The sequence below is a fragment of the Babylonia areolata genome, chromosome 12 (assembly GCF_041734735.1).
Source record: "Babylonia areolata isolate BAREFJ2019XMU chromosome 12, ASM4173473v1, whole genome shotgun sequence".
In the NCBI taxonomy this organism is placed as follows: Eukaryota; Metazoa; Mollusca; class Gastropoda; order Neogastropoda; family Buccinidae; genus Babylonia; species Babylonia areolata.
Genome location: NC_134887.1, coordinates 21,476,743 through 21,482,742, shown reverse-complemented (window position 1 = coordinate 21,482,742; position 6,000 = coordinate 21,476,743). Strand labels below are relative to the sequence as shown.

General features: G+C 37.9%; 1 protein-coding gene across 1 annotated transcript in view; it reads left to right on the top strand.

Moving 5' to 3' along the window:
• The window catches only part of LOC143288105 (uncharacterized), a 33,114-nt gene that overhangs the window by 4,665 nt on the left and 22,449 nt on the right, over positions 1–6,000 (top strand). The window lies entirely within an intron of this gene.

The following is a 6,000-nucleotide window of genomic DNA, read 5'->3' as shown; positions in this document are numbered from 1 at the left end:
TTACAAACACACACACACACACACACACACACACACACACACACACACACGCCCACATACACTCACAATTATATACACAAACACACACACATACACACACTTCTCCACCCACCCACCCCTCACTGTCCCCCCTCACCCCCATTTACAGCATAGTCTTTGGACTGTGACTCTCAAACTCGGAGGGAAATTGCACTGGCTCTTAGTGCTGCAGGCTTGGGGGCTAGTTGGCCTTTGACTGAGCATAAGAGTCCATCTGTTGATCTTTTATTGAATGTTAACCCAACATTCTTAGATAGTTACATGCGATTATTAGTACTCTTGCATGCAGATGACACAATTTTACTTTCGGAGACGAAAGAAGGATTACGATAGTCCCTCAATGTTTTTCATAAATATTGTTTAAAATGGAAACTAATGTTTAATGTAAAGAAAACTACAGTGATGATATTTAATTCTACAAACAAGCTAAAACTAGTTTTTAAGTTTGGTGATGCATGTTTGGATGATGTCGATTCTTTTAAGTATCTTGGTATCGAATTTAGTAGAAACGGAACTTTTATAAAGCTAAAAAAAGAAAAAAAGAAAAACAAAAAAAAAGATTTATTAGCAGGCTAAAAAAGCTATGTTTTCGTAACTTCAGTCAGCCAGAAATCAAGATTTACCTTTACATATCGTTCTAGACATGTACCAGTCTATGATTGTTCATATTTTGTTGTATGGTGAAGAAATATAGGGTTATGAAAATGTAGATATACTTGAAAAATTAGAATTGTAATTTTTAAAACGCTTGTACAAACTGAACAGGAATTCTATGACCCAAATTGTTTATGGAGAAACTGGTATTTATCCAATTAGTGTGTTAGTGAACATGAAATTAGTTTTGAACCAGCTTAGTTATATCAAACAGAAAAATATTCTGGGAAATATATATTTCATATTACTTGATTTTTACTGAAATGGCATTTATTCTTCAAAATGGAAAAGTTCTATCAGACAAATTTGAAGTGTGGTGAAGTCTGTGATACATACAAATTATAAGCAAAACGGTAAAATTTGACCGACAACATATACGTAACAAAATAAAATACACACATGCACGCGCGCACGCACAAGCCCGCCTGTATGCAAGCACCCATGCACACGTATTGTATTTTCACATGATCAAATGAATATAGTGGTAAAATCAATACAAATTGATACTGATCTGTAAAGCATTCAACCAAATCTTTATCAAACATGGCATGGGAGCATCAACCAATTTAACATCAATTCAATTAAATAAATTATTTTAAAAAAACAACCAACAACTAAAAACAAAAAAAAACCCAACACCAGAACACCGAGCACATCTTATTATAATAATATAATGATAATAACAATGGATAATCTGGCAAGCACACACACACACACACACACACACACACACACACACACACACACACACACACACACACACACACACACTATTTGATCTATATCTATATGTGTGTGTTTGAAAAAGAAAAAAGAAGTGAAACACCGGGATCGTGGCTTGCTTCAGATGGAATTGTTCCGTTTCTAGCATGCAATTTCCAATTCTACGAATTCTCAATATTGACGTAAAGCAAAAAAAACACACAAAAAAAAAAAAAAAAAAAAAAAATTGGATCATCATATGTTAAGCCCACTGGTAACATAAAGTAAGAGGTCGTTTATTCACCCAGAAGGTCAGTCAGTGGATGAGATGTCTGAAGCTGAACATCGAGGATTTTACTGACCTGAGTAAGAAAGATGCTGCGTCCAACTAACTGTTGAAGCTACACCTTATATATATATTAGCACCGTTTCCTCATGATCAGAAAGGCATGATGTGTTCCTCTTCTATCATTACAGAATTTTCAATGTTTTCTGGTCCCTTTTTTTTATAACCAGTCGAAAACTTGAGGCAATGAAAATGGGAAAGCATAACCACGAAGAAAATCTACCGTCCACCATCACAGACAAGATCAAGCTACTTGAACATTTCTTCAAAAACCGTGTTGAAGCTGAAGACAACAGCAACAACAACAACAACAACAAAAACACACACACAAAAAAACCCAAACAAAAAAAAACAACAACATCACCACCACCACCACCACCACCAACAACAACAAAAAAAAAAAAACCCTGAGAAAATACAAAATATGATAAAATCTCCGTATGCTAGAGACCTGAGAATACACGGCAGAACAGTTATAGTTCAGTGTTTTTTAATCCGTAAATTTTTATTTGTGATGCAATAAACTGGGACTGCGAGAAAAAAAAGTACTTACAGCAATAAATAGAACTTTATATACATTTATTTGGCAGAGAAAATTCTAAACAAAATGACATTTGGAAAGGTATAAAGGAAAATAATGGAAAACAACCCTGAGCATGGTGGTATGAAAATGATAAAAATGTCAACAAATTACAAACATGCTCTCCCAGGGAGAGCAGCCCGAATTTCACACAGAGAAAACTGTTGTGATAAAAAGAAATACAAATACATACATACATATATATACATACATATATATACGTATGTATGTCTAGACGACATATATTAAAAGCGGCTACTGACAGAAACAAACTCATTCAGCAAGGACTAATCACATCCAGCTTTTGGGATTTTCGAGATGCTGCCCTCTGGTCGACGGTACAGAAGTATAAGGACGAAACCAATCGCTTTGCCAATAGCTTTTTCCTCAAAGCAGTGTGTGTGTGTGTGTGTGTGTTGTGTGTGTGTGTGTGTGTGTGTGTGAGAGTATGTGTGTGTGTGTGTGTGTGTGTGTGTGTGTGTGTGTGTGTGCACAAGTTCTTACACTGATATGCACATGTATGTATCATAAATTCTACTGTATCTGTGTTTGTGTATGATTTTCGATTAATGTTTGTACCTTTTTATGTTTTATGTTCTATACCCCCCGCCCCCCGGCCCACCCATTATTCCTTGTGACCCCGGTACACTTGGTAATCAAAACATATTCTATTCTATCTATCTATCTATCTATCTATATATATATATATATATATATATATATATATATATATATATATATCTACATGTGTGTGTGTATGTGTGTGTGTGTGTGTGTGTGTGTGTGTGTGTGTTTTGTATTTTGTATTTCTTTTTATCACAACAGATTTCTCTGTGTGGAATTCGGGCTGCACTCCCCAGGGAGAGCGCGTCGCTACACTACAGCGCCAACCATTTTTTGGTATTTTTTCCTGCGTGCAGTGGGTTTTTTTCCTAGCGAAGTGGATTTTTCTACAAAATTTTGCCAGGAACAACCCTTTTGTTGCCGTGGGTTCTTTAACGTGCGCTGAGTGTATGCTGCACACGGGACCTCGGTTTATCGTCTCATCCGAATGACTAGCGTCCAGACCACCACTCAAAGTCTAATGGAGGGGCAGAAAATATCGGCCGTTGAGCTGTGATTCAAACCAGCGTGCTCAGATTCTCTCGCTTCCTAAGCGGACGCGTTACCTCTAGGCCATCACTCCATGTCCTATATATGTACGTATACATCTTCATATATATTCATCTCTCTCTTTTTTTCTTTTCCGTTCAACTGTACGTTTACTTGTGCATTTCAAAATTGTGGGAAAACACAAATCAGCCAAAAATGTCACCGGGTTGTGTGGGGAACATGTCTATGTTCCTCCAGGTCTATGTTCCAGGTTTTTGGTAGGTCTATGTTCCCCCAGGTATGTACTCCCCGCCTATGTTCCCCCAGGTTTACAGTCCCCCAGGTTTATGTTCCCCCAAAACCTGTGTATGTTTAAAACCGTACATATTGGGAGCTGCAGTGGTCAGCAAAGGTTAACAGTGATCAGTGGTCAGTGGTGGTCAGCGGTGGTCAGTGGTCAATGGTGGTCAGTAGTCCGTAGTGGACGGCGGTGGTCAGTAGTGGTCGGCAGTGGTCAGGCAGCGGTCAAACACATAATGCGCAGATGTGACAACACAATGCAGTCTGAGCACTTTTGGACTGTGGTCACAAGTAGTCAGCAGCGGGGGACATAGACCTGGGGGAATGTACACCGGGCTGAAAAAAAAACTTGGGGGAACCTAGACGGGGAAACCTAGACGGGGGAACATAGACGGGGAAACATATAGCTGACCCCGTGTGAAGTCCAATGAGACGGGAAACATATTCATGGTGATTGCATTTTGTCTTTTTAATGAGATGTTGTTTTCCAGGCGTCGTGTCATCAGCTGTTATTTCATGGTGATTGCATTTTGTCTTTTTAATGAGATGTCGTTTTCCAGGCGTCGTGTCATCAGCTGTTATTTCATGGTGATTGCATTTTGTCTTTTTAATGACACAATACAACCTTTTAACACAATACAACCTTTTTTAACACAATACAACCTCATCTCCTTGCCCTCAAACTTCTAGGCATGGATGTTGATCCGAAGCTTACTCTTTGGATAGTAAGTTTTCTTCTCAATAGAACTCAGTCCGTCCGCTTTCATTCTGCCCACTCTTCTCTAAAATATACTTCTACTGGTGCACCCCAAAGTACAGTGCTGTCCCCTGTTCTTTTTACACTGTATACAAATGACTGCAGAGGCACGGAGGAAACTCCTGTCATAAAATATTCTGATGATTCAGCAATTGAAGATCTGTCCAACTCTGATGCTATTTATTTCAGTGAAATTAAAAAGTTCTGTTCCTGGTGTGAGAAAAACTATCTGGATCTCAACGTGTTGAAAACAAAAGAAATGTTAATAGATTTTCGGAAAGACCCCTTGCCTGTAGCTGACCTTGTTATTGATGGTCAAACAGTGGAGAGGGTCAATGAATATAGATATCTAGGGACCATCTTAGACAATAAGCTGACTTTTGACAGAAATGTTGATTCCATTCATAAGAAATGTAAATCTAGAATTTTTTGTTTACAGAAGCTTAGAAATGTTGGTATAAATTCAAATATTCTTCAAAGTTATTATCGATGTTGTATCGAGTCCGTGCTTACAGTTTCATTTATGTGCTGGTATGGAAGTTTGGGAGTGAGGAGTAAGCGTGTTTTGAACGATGTCATGAGTGTATGCAGTAAAATTGTGGGAGTGAAACAAGCTAGTATGCAAGAGCTGTATGAAAGTCGAGTGGTTAAAAAAAGCAGGCAGATAGCAACTGACGACACCCATATTTTAGCAAAGTATTATGAGCTATTGCCATCAGGACGACGCTACAGAACTTTTAAGTTGAAATCAAGAGCTCTGAAGACTTTTATTCCACGTTCAATCCACCTTTTAAATTCTTGAGAACTGTGTGTGTGTGTGTGTGCGCGCGCGCACTCTCATGTGAGACGTGTGAAAGTCCGTGCATGATAGGCTGTACCTTGTTCTAGTTGTGGTGTGTGTGTGTGTGTGTGTGTGTGTGTGTGTGTGTGTGTGTGTGTGTGTGTGTTTACTGAGCTTAAAACGTGACAATTGGTTATAATGAATGTGCAATATGTAGGAAGAATAATGTGCAATATGCAGGATGAATGTACAATGAATATGTCTAATGCTAACGTCCATATTCTAAATATATTTCTGTTTAATAATTACGATGTAATAATTAACTGCAATGTTTTTAAAAGCGAATATGTGAAATGCTTTTATTTGAGAACATATGTTTATTACTCTTGTTTAATCAAGTTATCCGCGTGTGTGGGGTGGGTGGGTGGGTGGGGGTGGGGGGGTGCGGTGCGGATGTGTGCTGTTTATCTGGTTGTGGTTTTCCCCAATTCATCTTTATTCTTATCTTATCTGTCTATTATAATCAATGTGCAGTATAGTAGGCTATGTTTATAATTATATTCAAATAATGTTTCTTAATTCTTTCTGTTTTAACATTAAGAATACTAGTTATTACCTGCAGTGTGTGAATGTATGTATGAAACGATGTATGTGATATTTTTTTTTTTTTACATTTGTATCTTCGTAATATTAGTAGGGGCTGTTGTTGGCTTTTACAGTTATGGTCCCCATGTTGTTTATTTGTCTAT